The sequence below is a fragment of the Dasypus novemcinctus genome, chromosome 15, assembly GCF_030445035.2.
Source record: "Dasypus novemcinctus isolate mDasNov1 chromosome 15, mDasNov1.1.hap2, whole genome shotgun sequence".
Lineage (NCBI taxonomy): Eukaryota > Metazoa > Chordata > Mammalia > Cingulata > Dasypodidae > Dasypus > Dasypus novemcinctus.
The window spans coordinates 95,187,674-95,209,504 of record NC_080687.1 but is presented as its reverse complement, the minus strand read 5'-3'; the positions used below and the strand labels follow the sequence as shown (position 1 = coordinate 95,209,504).

At 41.5% G+C, this 21,831-nt stretch overlaps 1 protein-coding gene across 2 annotated transcripts in view; it reads left to right on the top strand.

Moving 5' to 3' along the window:
* The first annotated feature begins 1,752 nt into the window (after window positions 1-1,752).
* The window catches only part of LOC101426306 (leucine-rich repeat and calponin homology domain-containing protein 1-like), a 128,348-nt gene continuing 108,269 nt past the window's right edge, over window positions 1,753-21,831 (top strand). For both annotated transcript variants that reach the window (XR_011645858.1, XR_011645860.1), the window contains exon 1: window positions 1,753-1,999. The gene's annotated coding sequence lies outside the window, so the exon portion shown is untranslated. The remainder of the gene's footprint in view (window positions 2,000-21,831) is intronic.

Here is a 21,831-nt window from a genome sequence, read left to right as displayed (position 1 = left end):
TTAGAACTAGAGAAACCTATTCCTTGAACAGGAACCAGTCAGGATTTTTGTGGCTCCTTTCCAATGTAGGCACACCTTCTCCTTTGGGATTGCATGGAACTCTACCATCAGCAGGTGACAACTCAGAACTGTGCAGGTGAGAGAGATAGTAGAAAGAAAGTGTTCCTTTCAAGCACCAAAGAGCATTATGATTATGAGAGTTTCTTTTTCCTCCACTTCACATTATCTATATTTTTTTGTTAGATGAAAGTGACATAACATAAAATTAACAATTTTAATAGTACATTCTGAGCATTTAGTACATTTACTAGGTTGTGCATCAAATTTATCTAATTTCAGAACATTTTTTATCCACTCCAAAGGGAACCTCATAGACCCAAAGGGAGTTCTTCCACCTTCCCCACTCCCCCTCAACCCCTGCCAGCCATTAATCATCATTCTGTCTGTCTTTATTTGCATAGTATAGTGGGTGGTGGGGGGGTGGGAACCTCATTTATTTAATGTAACTTTTTTTTGTGCTCAAGGTAGCTTTAAAAAAGGCAATTAAATAAAAAATTTTTTAAAGTTTCCGTTTATATGATAGTTTTTTGACATTACAGGAATAATCTGTTTAGTGATTACACAAGTCCTAAAAGATGAATTACTGATAGTTTGTCCCAAGTATTGCTCTAAAATATTCCAAGTGTTGATTCACTTACAACCATAGCATTTCATAGGTCTAATTTCCCTTGAAGATTTTCCACTTTAAAATCCTGTGTATCTTGGGAAACTACAATAATTCTGTTCATTTTAGCTATTTTTATCACCTTGGGTCCTAGAGTCATGACCTATTGAAAAGGAGCCAGTAACCATCTGTTTACAATGAGACTCCCCGCTCCCCCCCACCCAGTGCACCCCCTGCTGCCCTTTATTGCGCTGCGCCCTGAGCTTCAGTCTTCTGTGATGTAGAAGAATATTTATCTCACAATAGGTAGTGCCGGCAGCTCTTCCCGGGAGGCTTCCCACTCCTGGCCAGGGGGACCTGCGTGGCTGCCAGGCGCTAGCCGGATCTCGGGGGTGCGGAGACCCTCCTCCCGGAGGACGCAGGTAGGGGCCCCCGAAGTCTAGTGCGACGGGAGCGCGCAGGAGCCCCAAGTGCGCGCGGGTCCGCCTCGGGCTGCGGCGGGGGTGGGGCTCCTGGCAAGGGCGTGGCCGGGCGCTCAGCCCAGCTGCTGGCCGCGCAGCCGCATCCCCACCGCTCAGCCCCGCCCCTGGGCGTTCAACCCGCCCCGAGGCCCCGCCCCCCGAGGCCCCGCCCCCCGAGGCCCCGCCCCCGAGACCCCGCCCCCCGAGGTCCCGTTTGTGTCCGACAGTTGACCTGCGGGCGGCGGTTAGTGAGCGCCGGCCCGGAACCTCAGGCGGAGCGCGCGGCCCCTCCTCAGACGCCCGCCTGCGCCGGCTCGGAACCCGGGACGTGTTTGGCGCCACCTGGCGGCGGCGGGGCGGCCGGGAGCGCCTGCGGGCCTGCGGGCGGGGGGGGGGGGGCCGCAGGGCTGCGGGGCCGCCGGCAGCGCGGAAAAGCGGGCGAGCGGCCGTCCCCGCGCTGCGCTGAGGGCGCGCCCGGCCCGCGGCCGCCCAAGCTCCCGCTCGCTGGACGGTTGTGCGTGGGGCCCCGCAGGCCCTGCCCTCTGCGTGCGGTTTGTCGCCAGGGGCGTGGGGGCGCCCTTGGCGGGGGGAGCGGGGGCGTGGGCGGGGGGCTCCGGGCCTGCTTCAGTCTTTGGCATTTTTCCAGACACGGATAACTTGTTCATCTGTGACAGTTACTTGAGTGCAGTTACCTAGTTAGAGCTGCACAGCTGTTTACCATGTACCACCTCCTCTCATCCAAGCCCCGGGTGATAGGCGTTTGTATTTTTTTCCAGTTTTGGCGGCCGTGAACTTGCCGTGAACTTGCTGTGGGAATCATGGTACAGCAAGTTGTCTTGGATAGATATAGCGGAGTGGAACAAGCAACAATGATGTAAGTTTATATTTTTAAGAAACTGACAAAATGTTTCCCAAAGTGGTAGCACCTTTTGGCATTCTCACTAGCAATGTAGGAGGACTCCAGGTTTTCCACATCTTCGTGAACAGTTGGTATTATCTTTCTTGATTTTAGCCATTTTACTATGTCTATATGATAAGTCATAGCAGATTTTATTTTATATTTCCCTACTGGTGAAAGAATTGAATGTTTCTTCTCTGGCGAAAGTGTTATTTACATAGATTCCCATTTTTAAGTGCTGTTTGTCATTTTTTTTACCAAATCATTTTTATCGATATGTATCAACAAACAAAGCATACAGTTCACTGCACAATCAGTGGTATTGGGCATCATCATATAGTTGTGCATTCATCATCTCAATCTTATTAGAGCATTTTCTTAATTTCAGTAATAATAAAAAAGTAAATCCATCACTTCTCCATCTGTGCTTCCCCTACTGTTCACAGCTCCCCTTTTTGGCTATTCTTGCACAGATACTTTTTTTCCCCCTCTATAAAATGATTTATATTTGCATTTTATATAAATGGAATCATGCCATATGTTATACAACATATTTAGTTCATAGCAATCTTGTATTTATTGTATTTGTCCTTTTGTGTCTGGTTTCCTTCACTCAACGTAATGTCCTCCAGGTTCATTGACGTTGTCAAATGTTTTAGGACTTTTTTTTTAAGATTTATTTTTTATTTATTACTCTCCTCTTCCCCACCCCACCCCCAGTCGTCTGCTCTCTGTGTCCATTTGCTGTGTGTTCTTCTTGTGTCCACTGGTATTCTTGTCAGTGACACCCAGAATCTGTGCCTTATTTTGTTGCTTCATCTTGTTCTGTCAGCTCTCCGTGTCTGCGGCACCACTCCTGGGCAGGCTGCACTTTCTTTCGCGCTGGGCGGCTCTCCATATGGGGCGCACTCCTTGCGCATGGGGCTCCCCTATGCAGGGGACACCCCTGCATGCCACAGCACTCCTTGGGAAAATCAGCCCTGTGCGTGGACCAGCTCATCACACGGATCAGGAGGCCCTGGGTTTGAACCTTGGACCTCCCATGTGGTACGCAGATGCCCTATCTGTCTCACCAAATCCCCTTGCCCATTTCTTCTTAAGTACTGCATAATATTCCATTGTGGGAATATACCACTGTTTGTTTATCCATTTGTCAGTTGATGGACACCTGGGTTCTTTCCAGCTTTTGACATTGTGATTAGCACTGCTATGAACATGGGTGTGCAGATGTGTATTTGTATCACTGCTTTCAATTCTGGGTGTAGACCCAAGAATGATAGTTCTGGGTCACTGGCAAATCTATATTCAATTTCTTTAAAAAAAAAAATTATTTATTTCTCTCCCCTCGCCCCCACCCTGCCCCAGTTGTCTGCTCTCTGTGTCTATTTGCTGAGTCTTCTTTGTCCGTTTCTGTTGTTGTCAGCTGCATGGGAATCTGTGTTTCTTTTTGTTGTGTCATCTTGTTGTGTCAGCTCTCCATGTGTGCAGCACCATTCTTGGGCAGCTGTCCTTATGGGGTACACTCCTTGCAGGTGGGGCTCCCCTATGCAGGGGACACCCCTCTGTGGCACGGCACTCCTTGTGTGCATCCGCACTGCGTGTGGGCCAGCTCCACACAGGTCAAGGAGGCCTGGGGTTTGAACCATGGACCTCCCATGTGGTAGACGGATGCCCTAACCACTGGGCCAAGTCAACTTCCCTATATTCAACTTCTTTAGGAACTGCCCAACAGTCCTCCACAGTGGCTGTACCATTCTGCATTCTCACCAATTGCGAGTAAGAGTTCCTATCTCTCCACATCCTCTCCAACATTTGTACTTCTCTGACTTTTTAATAGTAGCCATTCTGATAGGTGTGCAAAGATATCTCTTAGTTATGATTTGCATTTCCCTAATCATTACTCATATTGAACATTTTTTCACGTGTTTTCGTGCCATTTGTATTTCTTCTTTGGACAAATATCTATTCATGTCTTTTACCCAATTTTTAACTGAGTCTTTTTTTATTTTTGAGTTGTAACATCTCTTTACATGTCATGGATATTAATCCCTTATTGGACATGTGATTTCCAAGTATTTCCTTCTGCTGAGTCAGCTTCCTTTACACCCTTTTGACAAAGTCCTGTGAGGTATACATGTGTTTAATTTTGAGGAGGTCCCATTTATCTACTTTTTCTTTTGTTTCATGTTCTTTGGGTATAAGGTCCAAGAAACCACCATGTAGCACAAGGTCTTTAAGATGTTTCCCTACACTGTCTTCAAGCAGTTTTTTTTTTAAGATTTATTTGTTTATTTCTCTCCCCTTTCCCCCACCCCTCCCCGGTTGTCTGTTCTCCATGTCTATTTGCTGCATCTTCTTCTCTGTCCACTTCTGTTGTTGTCAGTGGCATGGGAATCTGTGTTTCTTTTTGTCGCGTCATCTTGTGTGTCAGCTCTCTGTGTGTGCAGTGCCACTCCTAGCGTCCTGCACTTTCTTTTGTGCTGGGTGGCTCTCCTTATGGTGCACACTCCTTGATCGTGGGGCTCTCCTACACAGGGGACACCCCTACGTGGCACAGCACTCCTTGTGCACATCAACACTGTGCATGGGCCAACTCCACATGGGTCAAGGAGGCCCGGGGTTTGAACCATGGACCTCCCATGTGGTAGATGGACGCCCTAACCAAGCCAAGTCTGCTTCCATCTTCGAGCATTTTTATGGTCCTTACTTTTATATCTAGGTCTCCGATCCATTTTGAGTTGATTCTTGTATGGGATGTAAGATAGGGGTTCCATTCCATTCTTTTGGTTATAGATATCCAGGTCTCCCAGCACCATTTATTGAAGGGACTTTTTCCCCATTAACATGGACTTGGTAGGTGTCTGAAAACCTAGTTGACCGTGGAGGTGAGGGTTTATTTATGGACTCTAAATTCTATTATACTGATCAACGAGTCTCTCTTTATGCCGGTGCCTTGCTGTTTTGACCACTGTAGCTTTGTAATATGTTTCAAGGTCTGGCAGTGAAATTCCTCCCACGTTGGTCTTCTTTTTTAGAATGGTTTTGGTTACTTGGGTGCCTTTTCCCTTCCAAATGAATTTGGTAATTGCCTTTTCTATTTTTGTCAAGTAGGCTGTTGGAATTTTGATTGCCATTACATTGAGTCTATAAATCAATTTAGGTTGGATTGATATCATCATGAAGTTTAGTCTTAGAGTACATGAACACGGAGTGTCATTCCATTTGTTTAGGTCATTTTAAATTTCTTTTACCACTGTTTTGTAGTTTTCTGCATCTAGGTCCTGTACTTCTTTGACTAAGTTGTTCCCCACATATTAAGTCTTTTTGTCGCTATTGTAAATGGAATCTTCCCCCTGATTTCTCCTCAGATTGTGCAGTACTACTGGGCAAGAACACTGATTTCTGCATGTGGATCTTGTATTCTGCCGCTTTGCTGAACTCATTTATTATCTCAAGGAGCTTTGTTGTAGACATTTCAGGATTTTCTAAATATAGGATCATGTCATCTGCTGGTAGTGCAAGTTTTACGTCCCCTTTTCCTATTTGGATGCCTTTAATTTTTTTTCTTCTCTAATTGCTCTAGCTAGAACTTGCAGTACAGTGTTGAATAGCAATGGTGATCGGGGGCATCCTTGTCTTGTTCCTGATCTTAGGTGGAAAGCTTTCAACCTTTCCCCACTGAGTACAATGTTGGCTGTGGGTTTTTCATGTATGCCTTTTATCATATTGTGACATTTTCCTTCTATTCATACTTTTTGAAGTGTTTTTTACCAAGAAAGAATGCTGGATTCTGTCAAATGCCTTTTCTGTGTCTATTGTGATCATCATGTGTTTTTTCCCTTCAATTTTTTTTAATGTGGTGTATTATATTGATGGTTTTTTTAATGCTGAGCTAACCTTGCATACCAGGAACAAATCTCCCTTGGTCGTGATGTGTAAGTCTTCGATAATGCTGCTGGATTCAATTTGTCAATATTTTGTTGAGAAATTTTTGCATCTCTGTGTTCATTGAAGAGATGAGTCTGTACTTTTCTTTCCATATAGTGTCTTTATGTGGCTTTGGTTTTAGGGTGATGTTGGCTTCATGAAAAGAGTGGGGTAATTTTCCCTCCTCTTCATCATGTTAGAAGAGTTTAAACAGGATTGTTGTTAATTCTTTTTGAAATGCTTGGTAGAATTCATCTCTGAAGTCATCTGGCCCTGAGCTTTTCCTTGTTGGGAGGTGTTTGATGATGGATTCAGTCTCTTTAAATGTGGTTGGATTGTTAATTCTTGTATTTCTTGTAGTGTCAGTGTAGATTGGTTGTGCCTTTCTAGGAATTTGACCATTTCTAGGTTGTCATTGTTGGCATACAGTTTCTCATAGAACCGACTTTTGATTCTTTTTATTTCTGTGAGGACAGTCATTACTTCCCTCCTTTCATTTCTGATTGTATTTATTTGCCTATTTTTCTCCTTTGTTAATCTTGCTAGCAATTTGTCAATTTTACTGACCTTCTCAAAGGACCAGCTTTTGGTTGTGATTTTATCTATTCTTTGTTGTTGTTGTTGTTGTTCTCAATTTCATTTATTTCTGCTCTAATCTTTATTATTTCTTTCCTTCTTCTTGCTTTAAGAATTGGTTTGCTGTTCTTTTTCCAATTTCTCTAGGTGTTCAGTTAAGTCTTTGAGTTTAGCTCTTTCTACTTTTTTAACCTAGGTGTTAGGGGTTTAAATTTCCCTCTCAAGACTGGCTTTGCTGTATCCCTTAAGTTTTGGTAATTTGTGTTCTCACTTTCATTTGTCTGTACATTTACTGATTTCACTTGCAATTTCTTATTTGATCTACTGATCATTTAAGAGTGTGTTGTTTAGACTCCACACAGTTACAAAGTTACCTTTTTCCTGTCTTTTCTTGATTTCCAATTTTGTTCATTCCATTATGATCTAAGAAGGTGATTTGTATAATTTCAATCTTTCCATATGTTTTGAGTGCAGTGTGCCCTACATGTGGTGTATCCTGCAGTGTGCCCTGCATGTGGTGTATCCTGGTGAAGGATCATGGGCACGTGAGAAGAATGTATAACCTGCTGCATTTGGATGCAGCATTCTATGTGTCTCTTAGGTCTAACTCATTTATTGTTCTTTAAGTTCTCTGTTTCCTCATTGATCTTCTGTCCAGTTGTTCTGTCTCATAATGTGAGTAGTGTATTAGAGTCTCCAGTGATTATTGTACAGATGCCTGTTTCTCCTTTCAGTTTTGACAGTTTGTCTTATGTATTTTGGGGCACCCTGGTTAGGTGCATAAATATATCTTCCTGGTGAGTTGTCCTTTTTATTAATATATAATGGCCTTCTCTGACTCAAAACTTTTTTTCACTTCAAGTCTGTTTTGTCCAATAATAGTATAGCTGTCCCTGCTCTTTTTTGGCTACTATTTGCATGGAGTATCTTTTTTCAACTTTTTACTTATACCTGGTTTGTATCCATGAGTCAAAGCTGGGTCTCTTATAAGCAGCAAATGGATGGCTCATGTGTTTATTATCCAACCTGTCAATCTATATCTTTTGTTTGGTGCGTTTAATCCATTAACAATCAATGATAGGAGTGTAAATGCATTGTTTACTTCCTACATTTTATTCTTTGGTTTTCATGTGTCATGTCATATTTTGGTCTGTCTTTTTTCTCTTGGTTATCCTTTTTGCTCTTCTTTTTTCTCTACTCTCCTAGAGGCCTTTCTCTTCTTTTTCTTTCAGGCTCTATGGCTCCCTTATTATTTCCTGCAATTTGGATTCTTTTTTACAAACTCTCTTAGTTTCTGTTTGTGGATATTTTTACTCACCTTCATATTGGGAGGACAGTTTTGCTGGGTGCAGAATTCTTGGCTGGCAGTTTTTCTCTTTCAGTCTCCTAATTGCATCATAACCACTGTCTTCTCACCTCCATGGTTTCTGATGAGAAATCCACACTATTACTGGGCATCCCTTGTATGTGATGATTTGCTTCCCTTACTGCTCTCAGAATTTTCTCTTTATCTTTGACATTTGACATTCTGAATAATATATGTTTTGGAGTATGTCTATTTGGATTTCTTCTGATTAGGATAAGGTGGACTTCTTAGATATGCAGGGTCATTCCTTTTGTGAGCGTTGGGAAATTTTAACTGTTCCCTTAAATACTCTTTCTAATCCTTTTCCCTTCTCTTCTCCTTCTGGGACTCCCATGACATGTATGTTGTGTTTTCTGTTGTCATTCATCTCCCTGAGCCTCTGTTCAATTTTTTTCTGTTTTTTTCCTCCCTTTGTTCTTTTCTCTCTTCAATTTCAGCTGTTCTGTCTTTGATATCACTTATACTTTCTTCTGTCCTTTCAAGTCTGCCTGAATTTGTTACAGACCTTTAATGTGTTTTTGACGTCACCTATTGTCTTTCATTCCCATGAGCTCTATTGCTTTTCTGTTCCACATTTCAAATTCTGTTTTTGCTTGCTCAACGTCTTCTTGATGTCATTCATCCCTTTGGCCATATTGTCTTTCAACTCATGAATTTAATTTTGGAAATTGGTATACATCTCATTAATTAGTTCTCTCAAATCCTGCATCTCTTCTGGGACTTTGATATATTCCTTTTCCTGGGCTATGTCTTCCATTTTCTTCTTCTGGCTCATAAATTTTTGCTGACTTCTAGGTACCCGATTAGTATGTAGTTTACTCAGATGCTCAATTTCTTTGTCTTTTATTGGGATTTAGTGGCAGGAGGCTGTGTGTTACTGTTCCTATTTGATTCTTGATTCAACCTGGATCATTAGGGTTGTCCCTGTTAGTTGCTCAAAGGTGTGCTCTGCACTCAGTAGTGGGTTGCAGACCTACTTCCTAGGGCCTTGGGAGGAAAGCTATAAAGGTCAGAAAATGCCTCATTTTTTTATTTTCTCACATGTAGTACCTAGTTCTGCCAGCAGATGGCACTCTTTGGCAGTCCTCTCAGTTCAATGCCTGTTTAGAGTGTTTTTGCTGCAACACAGCCTGGATCAATCTGAAAGGGTCCTGCCTAGGGCCTAAGAGCCTTGTAATTTGAACTTTCTTATAAAAAAGTCTCTAGCCTTCTCTGGCAGCCCCCTCCCATTTTCTGGATAAGAAATAATCCCACTCCCTTCTACATCTTCAACAATCAGTCCCCATTCATCGAGGAGATTGAGAGGGTCAGATTTCTTTACTCCTTTGAAGCCTCCTAAGGCAAGCAGTGGCAAGGCCTCCCTGGCCTGGAAGGGTCCGTGGGACACAACAGGCCAAATTTGTGGGTCAAAACCAGAGTCAGCCTTAGATCTTGTCCCTCTCTTCCCTGTTTCCTGGGAAGGTCCATCCTCAACAATCAGTGCCAGCTATAAGAGAGGGAGATCGAGAATGTTGCATTTCTCCAGGCCTGTTTAGTGTCCCTAGGTAGACAACAGTGTGGTCCCACTCAGCCTGGAGGGGCTGGTGGGACACAGCAGACCAGAACTGTGGGTCAGAAGCTGTCAGCCTTAGGCAGTGCCCCTCCCTCTCCCCTTTCCAGGGATGGTAGATCCCTGGATACCCCTTTGTAGTCAGCTCAGAGGCCTTTGTGTCCTTTTAAAATTTATTTTTAAAAGGTCCTTAGATTACATAAAATGTTACATTAAAAAATATGCCCTACTCCCTACACCTCCCACTGTTCCCAACATTACCAACTTCTTGCACTAGTGTGCTACATTCATTACAATTGATGAACAGATTTTGAAGCATTGCAACTAAGCATGGATTATAGTTTACATTGTAGTTTACACTCTCTTGCATTCAATTCTGTAGGTTATGGCAGAATATATAATGGCCTGCGTATTAATCAGGCAAAGGGGTACTGATGTAAAATATCAGAAATTGGTTGTTTTTTAGCAAAGGATATTTATTTGGGGTAGGAGCTTACAGATAGCAGACCATAAAGCATAAGTTACTTCCCTCACCAAAGTCTATTTTCACGTGTTGGAGCAAGATGGCTGCTGACATCTGCAAGGGTCTGTCTTCCTGTGTTTCTTCACTTGCAGGGTATTGCTTCTCTCTGGGTTCAGGATTCCTTGCTTCCCAGGGCTCCAGCTTCAGCATCAAACTCCAACATCAAAACTACAACATTAAGAACCCTTAACTCTGTCCTTTGCCTTGCCTTTTATCTGTGTGTCCCTGCTCACCAAAGGGTGGGGACTCAATGCCCTTCTGGCACAAGTGTCTAACATAATTACCTAATCATGTAAACCTATAAATCCAACATAATTTAATATGCCCCCAAAAAACATCAGTTTACATACATAATCCAATATTTCTTTTTGGAATTTATCCATAATATCAAACTGCTGTAGCCTGTATCTGTCGTTGCAATATCATTCAGGTTATTCCAAGTCCTGAAAATTTCCCGATATTATACCTCTTTTTCCCTCTCTCTGACTTCAGCACCACCAGTGGCCATTGTCTCCACATCGATGAATAGTTTTTCCATTGATAGAACCGTAGTAAGTCTATAGTAGAACACCAGTAAGTCCACACTGATCTATATTTTATTCCCCAATCCTGAGGATTCTGGAATGGTGATGCCTACTCTACCTGAGAGGTGACTTTGATCTCATTTGGCTTATAGATGAGACTTTCTTGCCTGCAGTTGTTGACTTTCTCAGTTCCTTGGTATGTTGGTTGTCCATCCTGACCTCCTTGTTAGTTGTTCTGGGTGAGGCCAATGAACTGGAGAGTAGGTGTTACATGTCCACTGAGGTTCAGGGCCCAGCTGACAAATGAACCATCCAGAGATTCAAGTCTTTTGGATGTACACCTACCAATTCCAGCATCAACTATAGGTTCAAATAAAAGAGATAGAAGAGGCATGTGTAGAGAAGTCACATTTGAGTCCAACTCTGTCACACTTGGGAGCACAAACTCTGAAGTAGGACCCAGTGGCCAGGCATCAACCTCTGGAGCTATCTGCCCTGAACATATGAGCTGGGTATCTCTTGATCCCTCAGGTGTCCCACTATTTGTGGTAGCATCTGCTTTGGCAGTCTATGACATCCTGCAGAGACATTTTAAGTGTAAATCTCTGATGGCCTCCTGGCTTACTTTGAAGTCTCTTAGCCATAGAAACTCATGTATCTTTACCTTTTCGCCCCTTTAGTTCAGTGTCCTTTTCTAGTTGCATCATCAGCTGGTGCTTGATAGTAATCCCTCAGTGTCAGGGAGTCTCATTCCTGGGAGTCATGTCCCACAGTGGGGGAGAAGGTAATGCATTTATATGCTGAGTTTGGCTTAGGGAGAGGCCACATTTGAGTAACATGTAGGCTCTCAGGAAATAACTCTTAGGTATCCTACATCACTAGGCTAAGTTGCAAATTTAAGAGCAAAAAGTGCATAAGCACAGTCATCAATGTCAAGGGTATATCAATGGACCATTCTTTTTCACTAGTTCTTGCTCCTTGGTGGCTTGTTGCTGTAGCATTAGAGCTCCCAAGGATAGGATTTCAATATTCTTTCAGTTATTGTGTGAATCTCTACCCACTGTGGCAATGACCCATGAACATTTGAACATATTTATCTACCTTGTATATATCCCCAGGTGAACTTCCTCCCATGTATTCCCCATCATGGACACCCCACACCAATGGTCCTCCCCTACCATAGTTGTAACCCTTTTGTGATTTAAAACTTCTTCAAAAATGAAGCCAAGAATATTTTCAAATTCGCTTAATAGGAAAATGAAATAGTAATGAAGGTTTAAACATCAGAAATAAAATACATAATAATTTAAGACAACTAAAACTAAAATAAGGTTAAAAAAAGGGGTATTTAAGAAATGAAAAATAGTTAAAAAATTAAGTTTTACCTTTCATCACTGTAATATATGTTGTCCTATATGTACAGTTAAGCATTTTCTTCCATTACTTCCCCAGTATTTTACCTTTTTCATTTTGTCTTCAAAGAAGTTTTAGGTCACAGTAGAGTCACATACAGAATCTAGGAGACTCCCATATACCCAACATTCTCCCCTTTATCCCCTTTCCTTGTTAAGAACCTTTTTTTACATGTGGATGGTACATTTGTTGCAACTGATGTACAAATATTAAAACATAGCTGCAAAGTATGGTCAGTGGTTTCTATTATGGTTTACATTTTAGACCATATACCTTTATGCATTTTTGATGAAATTTAACATGGCCTATGTCCATCATTGTAAGATCAGACAGAACACTTCCTTTACCCCCTAAATACCTACTCTTCCATTGATCCCTTTCCTCCCTCTCCATCCCCTCAGGACCCACTGTGCCCACAAGGCTTCACTCCTTGAAGGACAGGATTTGCAATTCTTGCAGCAATGCGGATGACTTGATACAGTAGTCTGTCCTCCCCTATTCGGAACCACCCATACTCTCCAGATTCACCCTCCCCTGTGTCTGAGAACATATCAAGACTCCACTATATGGGAGCTTAACTCCTTTCCACTCATTAGGTGGGTCTCCCTGCACTGATCCAACACACTATGACAAAATCATCACTTGCACCTTCTCTAGAAGACTGCCCCAGGTGTGCCCTGTCCCAAATGTACCTCCATGCAACACCCTAAACCAGTAGCCCTTCCTTGTCATATTGCCGAAACAATTTTCTCAGCATTGTAGTTTCAACCACATACCTGCCAATCCCCAGTGTTCACCTGCTACTTTCCCCAACCCTTCCCCCATTGCCATGGACCATTCAATGCATCCTCCCTACCCAAGCTCTCTGTCAAGCTTGCACCACCCATTCCATTAGTATCCCTACACCCCTGTCATATCCCTTCACCGCACAACTACTCACACCTTATATATTTCACCCCTATGGGCACTGGGTCACAATCTTCTCCCTTTCTATTTCCTGTAAGCCTATCTTCCAGACTCCAGCTCCCTGAGTTGGCTCACTTAACTTAATTCTTATCAAAGAAGTCATGTAATATTTGTCCCTCAATGCCTGGCTTGCTTCATTCAACATAAGGCCCTTCAGATTCATTCATTTTATCCCATGTGTTGTATTGTATTCCTTCTACAGTTGAATAATATTCCATTGTATGTATAGACTGCATTTAGATTATTCATTCATCTCTTAATGGGCATTTGGGTTGATTCCAGTTTTGGCAATAGTGAATAAAGCTGCTATGAACATTGTTGTGCATAATCAGTTTTTGTCTTTGTTTTTAGTTCTTCTGGATATATACCCAGCAGTGGAATTGATGGGTCTTATGACAGAACTACAGTTAGTTTTTTGAGGAAATCCCAAACTGTCATCCACAATGGCTGGGCCATTCTACCTTCCCACCAGCAGTAGATGAGGGTGCCCATTACTCCACATCGTCTCCAACACCTTAGTCCTCTCATTTCTTTAATATCCACCAGTCTGGTGGAAGTAAGATGGTATCTCATTGTAGTTTTGATTTGCATTTCCCTAATAGCTAGTGATGTTGAGCATCTTTTCATATGCTTTTTAGCCTTTTGTATTGCTTCTTTGGAGAAGTGTCTGTTCAAATCACTTGTCCATTTTTTAAATGGGTCATTTGTCTTTTTATTTTTGAGATATAGGATTTCTTTACATATGCTAGATATTAGGCTCCTATCAGATATTTGGTTACCAAATACTTTCTACTGTTGTTGAGGCTGTCTTTTCACTTTTGTCACAAACTCCTTTCCAGTGCAAATGGTTTTAATTTTGAGGAGGTCCCATTTATCTATTTTTTTCTTTTGCTTCTCATGCTTTGGGTTTGAAGTTGATGAAGACATTTCCTATTACAAGGTCTTATAGAAGCTTCCCTTCTTACCTTCCAAGGTCTTTATGGTCTTGGCTCTTATAATTAGATCTTTGATCCATCTTTAGTTAGTTTTTGTATAAGGTGTGAGAAGGATATTCTTTTGGATATTCATATCCAGTGTCCAAGCACCATTTGTTGAATAGGCCATTCTCTCCCAGTTGAGTGGGCTTGGTGGCTTGCTGAGGATCAAATGACTGTATATGCCATGATCTATATCAGAACTCTCAGTTCAGATCCATTAGTTATTAAGTCTGTTCTTGTACCAGTACCATGCAGTTTTGACCACTGTAGCTTTGTAGTATGCTTTAAAGTTAGGTAATGTGATTCCTCCAATTTCATTTTACTTTGTCAATATGTCTTTGAATATTCAGGGACTCTTGCCCTTCCAAATAAATTTCATAGTAAGTATTTCCAATTCATTAAAAAATGCTGTGTTGATTTTTATTGGGAGTGCATTAAATCTGTAGATTAGTTTGGGTAGGATAGAAATCTCAGTGATATTTAGTCTTATCCATGAGCAGGGAATATTCTTCCATTTATTGAAGTCTTCTTTGATTTCCTTTAACAGTTCTTTGTAGTTGTCTGTGTATGTCATTTACTTCTTTAGTTAAATTATTCCTAGATATTTGATCTTTTTAGTTTCTTTTGTAAATGCTGTTTTTTCCCTTGATTTCCTCATCAGATTGCTCATTATTGGTGTAGAGGAATGCTACTTATTTTTTTGCATTGTTCTTATAACCTTTGACTTTACTGAACTCATTTATAAGTTCTAGAAGCTTTGTTTCTGAGGGCTTTCTATGTATAGGATCATGTCATCTGTACATAGTGAAACTTTTACTTCTTCTTTTCCAATTTTGATGCCTTTTAATTCTTTTTCTGGCCTCAGTGCTCATGCAAGTACTTGTAACACAATGTTAAATAAGAGCAGTGACAGTGGACATCCTTCTCTTGTATCCAATCTTAGACGGAAACCTTTTAGGAGTTCACGATCGTCTAGGATTTATCTGTGGGTTTTTCATAAATACCTTATATTATGTTGAGGAAGTTTCCTTCTATTCCTATCTTTTGAAGTGTTTTAATCAGGAAAGGGTGTGTTTTGTCAAATGCTTTTCCTGCATCTGTAGAGATGATCATGTGTTTATTTTCCTTTGATCTCTTTAGGTGGTGTATTTTATTGATTGATTTTCTTATGTTTAATGCTCCTTGCATACCCAGGATGAAACCCATTTAGTCATGGTGTGTAATTTGCTTGATGTGTTGTTCAATATGATTAGCAAGCATTTCGTTGAGGATTTTAGCATCTGGTTCATTAGAGATTTGTCTGCAATTTTCCTTTCTTGTAGCATCTTTGTGTTTGGTATTAGGGTAATGTTGGCATTCTAGGTGATGAGGTAGGCGATGTTCCTTCTACTTCTATTTTTTGGAAGAGTTTAAACAGGATTGGTGTTAGTTCTTTCTGGAATGTTTGGTAGAATTCACATGTGAAACTGTCTGCTCCTGGGCTCTTCTTAGTTGGGAGGTTTTTGATGACTGATTCTCTTTACCTGTGATTGGTCTATTGAGTTCATTTTTCTTCTTTCACCAGTGTAGGCTACTTGTGTGTTTCTAGAAATTTGCCCATTTCCTCTAAATTATTCTTTTTGGCATATAATTTTTCAAAGTATCCTCTTATGATGCACTTTATTTCTGTGGGGTCAGTGGTGATTTCCTTTGTCAATTTTATTGATCTCTAAGAACCAGCTTTTGGTTTTCTTTTTTGTAGTTCTTTCTTATTTTCAATTTCATTTAGTTCTGTGCAAATCTTTGTTATTTCCTCAATTGTACTTCCTTTGGGGTTAGCTTGTTCTTTTTCTAGTTCCTCCAGGTGTGCAGTTAGGTCTTTGATTTTAGCACTTTCTTCTTTTTAATATCAGCATTTATGGCTGTGAATTTTCCTCTCAGTACAGCTTTGCTGCATCCCATAGGTTATGCTATGTTGTGTTATTTTTTCATTCATTTCAAGGTAGTTATTGATTTCTTTGCAAGTTTCTTTTTGACCCACTGATTGTCTAAGAGTATATTGTTTAACTTCTTTCTCTTTGTACCTAATCTGCTTCTCTGCCCCTTGCTGATTTCCAGCTTCAGTCCATTGTGGTCAGATAAGTTACTCTGTGTAATTTCAATCTTTCCGAATTCATTGAGAGCTGTTCTGTGGCCTAGCATATGGTCTATCCTGGAGAATGTTCCATGTGCTCTCAGAAAGATTGTATATTGCACAGTATTTGAGTGTAGTGTTATGTGTATGTCAATTAGGTCCAGATCCTCTAATGTATTATTTAGGGTCTTTGCTTCTTTATTGATTCTCATTGAGATATTCTGCCTAATGGTGATAATGGTGTATTAAAGTTCCCCAGAGCAATTATAGAGGCATTTTATATCCCTACGTAGTTATTTCCCTTGTTTGATGTATTTTGAGATTCCCTGGTTTGGTGCATAAATATTTATGATTGTTCTTTCTTGATAGATTTCTTTTTTTAATATATAGTGTCATTTTTTTTGGTCTCTTATAGTTTTGCATTTAAAGTGTATTTTGTGTGGTTTTAGTATAGTTCTCTCGCCTTCTTCTGATTATTATTTGCTTATAAAATTGTTTTCCATCCATTCACTTTCTGTCTCCTTGCATCCCTGGGTCCTTGATGAGTTTATTGTAGGTAGCATATGGATGGTTCATATTTCCTTATCCATTCTGCCAATCTGTGTCTTCACTGAAGAGTTTAAGCCCTTAACATTCAATGTTATTACTGTCAGGGAATTGCTTATATTAGCCATATTTTTTTAGACTTATATAGCCATACGTTGTTTTTATTTCTTTTTATCTTTTTATTCTTACACTCTCCTCCACCTCTCCTTTTTTTCCCTTTCATCCTAAAGAACTCCCTTTAATATTTCTTTTTTTTTAAGATTTTTTATTTTCTTTCTCTCTCCTATCCCCCAAATCCCCCCATTGTCTGCTCTCTGTGTCCATTTGCTGAGTGTTCTTCTTTGTCCACTTCTGTTGTTGTCAGTCGCATGGAATCTTTCTTTTTGTTGCATCATCTTGTTGTGTCAGCTCTCTGTGTGTGTGGCACCATTCCTGGGCAGGCTGCACTTTCTTTTGTGCTGGGTGGTTCTCCTTACAGGTGCACTCCTTGCCCCTGGGACTCCCCTATGTGGGGGGCACCCCTGTGTGGCATGGCATTCCTTGTGCGCATCAGCACTGCATGTGGGCTCTACATGGGTCAAGGAGGCCCAGGGTTTGAACCATGGACTTCCCATGTCGTAGACAGACACCCTATCCATTGGGCCAAGTCCACTTCCCTCCATTTAGTATTTCTTGAATGGCAGGTTCAAGAAAACAGCATTGACAAATGCTGTTAATTTCTCATTATCTGTTAATATATTGAAGTCTTCTTCATTTTTTGAATGCCAGATTTGCTGGATAGAGAATTTTTTGCAGGAAGTTTTTTTTCAGCTCCTTAACTATGTCATACCACTGCCTTCTTGCCTGTATGGTTTCAGATGGGAAATCAGCACTTAATCTTTTTGAGCTTCCCTTGTATGTGATGGGTCTCTTTTCTCTTGCTACTTTCAGTACTCTCTCTTTGTCATGAGCATTGGACAGTTTGACAAGTATATCTTGGGTAGAGCTGTTTGGATTTATACTTTTTGGGTTGTGTTGTACTTCCTGGACATGTACATCCTTCTCCCTCAGAAGGGTTGGGAAGTTTTCAGCCATCATTTCCTCCAGCATTCCTTCTTTCCCCTTTTCCTTCTCTTTTCCCTCTGGGATGCCTACAGTGCATATGTTTCTGCAATTCAAATCCTTCAGTCCCTGCTGGATTTTTTCTGTCTTTTCATCCTTCTGTTTTGCTATCTGATTTCAGATGTACTGCCTTCCTCATCATTGATTCTTTCCTCTGTCTGTTCACATCTGCTGTTTTGTGCTTTCAGTGTATTTTTGATTTCCTGTGTTGTGCCATTAATCACCATCATATCCATTATCTTTTTATGTATGTATGTTTTCAGTTTTTCAGTATGTTCTCCCAGTGTCTTTTTTTTAAGATTTATTTTTTATTTGTTTTTCTCCCCTTCCTCCCCTCCCCACAGTTGTCTCCTCTCTGTGTCTGCTTGTATTCTTGTTAGTGGCACCGGCAATCTGTGTCTTTTTGTTGCATCATCTTGCTGCATTACCTCTCCATGTGTGTGGCGCCACCCTGGGCATGCTGCACTTTTTTGCACTGAGCAACTCTCCTTATGGGGCACACTCCTTTTGCATGGGGCTCCCCTATGCAGGGGACACCCCTGCGTGGCATGGCACTCATTGCACTCATCTGCACTGCACATGGGCCAGCTCATCCCATGGGTCAGGAGGCCCTGGGTTTGAAATTTGGACCTCCCATGTGGTAGGCAGACACTGTATCTGTTGAGCCAAATCCACTTCCCCCTATTTTTTTTAATATCCTCAATCTCTTCCTTTATTTCATTAAGTTGACTCATGATATTTGGACATCTTTGATTAGTTCCATGTTCTGTATTTCCTCCTTTTTTTCAATTTGTTCATTAGACTGGGCCATGTCTTCCTGTTTCTTAGTATGGTTCATAATTTTTTGTTGATGTCTAGGCATCTGTTTATCTTGATGGGTTTATTCAGTTGGTTAACTTCTCTTTCTGCTCTAGTGTTTTATTTTGTTATTGTTTTTGCATGTTGTAAGTGTTCACTGTGACACTTCATTCCTCTTATTGTGTTTCCTTGCCTGTGTTGTCTTGAAAAAAATATGACCAGAGGAAAGGAAAGAGATAAGAAGAGGAAAACAATAATAATAGCAGTAATAATAATAATAAAAGGTAGAATAGGGGTCATACAAGACCTAGGAAAATAAATACTCCACATGAGTAAAAAAATCTTAAGAAGGGCAGTGGAATAAGTTTTAAAAAGTGGAGTCAAAAAAATGAAATGAGAAAAAAATAGAGAAAAATAATGAATTAAAAGCCTGGAGTAATGAGTAGAGAAGTGAAAAGAAAAACAAAATGTAAAAAAAAAAATAAGGAAATAAAACAGAAAAACAGAGTGTGAAAAAGAAATAAAAATTTTGAAAAATTGAATACCAAGAGAAATAGGCAAGGTGTATGAAAAAGAACAGAAAACAGAAGATAGATAAATGAAGGAAAGAAATTATGTAGGTAGAAAAAAATCAGTAAAAGTATAAAATTGGGGGGACAAAGAGAGGGGAAACACCACAAAAGAAATGAAACAGCAGCAGCAACAACAAAACAACTGAGGAAAGACAGCCTTCTCTTTGGGTCCCTAAAGGAGCTTCTCATGCTGCTGGTGTTCATCATTCACCCTGCAGCCTACCTTCTGCAGGCAGGTGATGTATCCAGTTTTAGTGATTAAAATTTAAAAAGTTAAAGAAGGGGGACTTTTTTAAAGCAAAGAAATAACAAGTCCAAGAGCACTTAAATCATAAAGAATGCCAGTACATTCTTTGTCATAAACTAAAGCCAATGCCTGATAACCAGTTGGGTCACACCTTTGACAAAGGGGCTCATACATGCAAGGCAGGACTCCCTCCACTGAGCTAAATTGTCTCAAGTTAATGGGTCTTTAGAGAGCTAGGTGCCACCTTCCCCAGGTGTTTGTAGACTTCTGTACCTGCTAGAGTCCTGCTGATGAGGTGGTTGTGCCCAGCCCCTCTCTAGTCTAATGGCTTTCTCTCCTCAGGAGGGCATCTGAGTGTGACAGCCTGCCTGAGGGGATCCCACCTCTCCTCTCCTAGGCAGGTCTGGGTCTCTTCCAAGATGCCAAAGAGCCTGAGCTGCCCAAACTCACTACAAAGAAACCACTGTCCAGTATCTGCCAGACCCCTCTTCCTCCCAGGGAACACCCCTTCCCAGTCCCTTGGCAGCAGCAAGCCAGGGGCCATGTGGCTACTTGCAGGGATTGTGGGGTATATGTGCGATTTCTAGCCACAGGTGTGAGCAACGCCTGGTTTTCTTCTTTATCTTTCCAGTACCTTCCAGATGACTCAGAGCACCTTTCTGTTCTATAAATATCCGGAGCCCCTCCTTTTGATAGGTACCTGTCTTCTGGGTGCTTGTTTTTGTAGGCATGTCAGTCTCTACCTACCATCTTCATCCCTTTTCCTGGCAGTCCTCAAGGTTGTTTTTGGGGGGGAAGTGGACTTCGCCCAATGAATAGGGCATCTACCTACCACATGGGAGGTCCACTGTTCAAACCCGGTCCTCCTTGCCCCATGTGGATCTGGCCCATGCACAGTGCTGATGCTCACAGGGAGTGCTGTGCAATGCAGGGGTGTTCACTAAGTGGGGGAACCCCACGTGGAGGGAGTGTGCCCCATAAGGAGAGCCACCCAGCAGGAAAGAAAGTACAGGCTGCCTAGGAATGGTGCTGCACACACGGAGAGCTGACACAACAAGATGACACAACAAAAAAGAAACAGATTCCTGGTGCCATTGATAAGAATAGAATAGGTCACAGAAGAACACACAGTGAAGGACACAGAGCAGACAAATGGGGGGGAGAGAAGGGGAGAGAAATAAAAAAGTAAATCTTAAAAAAAAAGTTGTTTTTTGATGTTTGGTTCTTTAGAATATCCTGGCAGTTGTCTCTATTCCCTTGGGGAAAAACTGCTAGACCCATAGGAAATGAAAGAGATAATAATAATAATAATAATAATAATAATAATAATAATAATAATAATAATGCAAAAAAGGTAAAGAGGAACTGCATAAGAGCTAGGAAACTAAGGAATATATGTAAAAAACCATAAAAAATATAAAGGAAGAAGAATAAAAAGAGTTGGAATAGAAAAAATTAAACAAGAATAAAAAAAGAAAAAAAAATAGGATGAATTAAAATGCCAAGCACATCAGAAGAAAGTAGAAGGAAAGAAAAAGGAAAGAGAAAAAGAAAAAATGAAAACCAAACAAAAACTGGTAGAATGAAAGAAAAGCAACAGAACTCAGAAGGCAGAAAAACAAAAGGAAGAGAAATAAAATATGTTGAAAAAATAAGTTTAAAAAAAGGAACAAAGAAAGGGAAAAGAACACAGAAAACAAAAGAGTAACAAAGAAGCCACCCCAGAAGAGCAGCCTTCCCTCTTAAGCCCCCAGAGACCTCATAGGCTGCTGGTGCTCATCAGTCACCTGCAGCCTGCCTTCCACAGGTGATGCATCCAGTTTTACCAAGTAAAATAAAGGAAAAAGAAAAAATAATCCAAGAAACGATTAAAAAACAATAGAATCTCAGCCTTCTGTCCCTGTCATGAGGTGCTTGTGGTATGCCTACTCTCTCTGGATCCCTTCACTCAGGAGATACCAGGGCTCCAACCAGGCACCTAAATGCAAGGCAGGTGCTTCCCTCTTGTGCTGCAGCAGCTCTATGAGCTAAGCAGGCTTTTGGAAGCTTCTCTGGCTCTTCCTGGCCCTGTTTCCCCTAAGAGTTAGACTTTCTAACAGCTTTCAGGGGCTGGGCTAGTTGGGTGCCTGTCCCTGCCCCTCCTTGATCAAGTTCCTCTCTCCCAGCGTGGCTGGGTGTGACAGCCTGCCTGAGCAGATTCCCCCTTCTCTCTCCCTAGGGCCACCCCAGTGCTGGCTGCTGTCCTCCCCAAGATTCAAAGGGGCCTGAGGTTTCCAAACCCACAGAAGGGAAACCACTCCCCACCCTGCAGCAGACCCACTTCTTCCCAGGGAATGCTCCCTCCCCCTCAGCTGGCCTTTGAGGGCCAGCAGGTCCATAGAGGCTATTTGCCTTGAGGGTGGGGCTTGCCCACCACCTTTTCCAGCCACAGGGGTGAGCACCTCACGGTTTTCCCCTGGGCTCTTTATCTCTTTGTCCAGCTCCCTCCTGAATGATGCGTGCTGCCTCCTGCTCCTTGGATTCCCAAAACAGCTCACTCAAGTTAGACCCCTGCCCCCTCTCTGCCATTTTTTTTTTCAAAAGAGATGAGCAGTACCCACTTCCATCGAC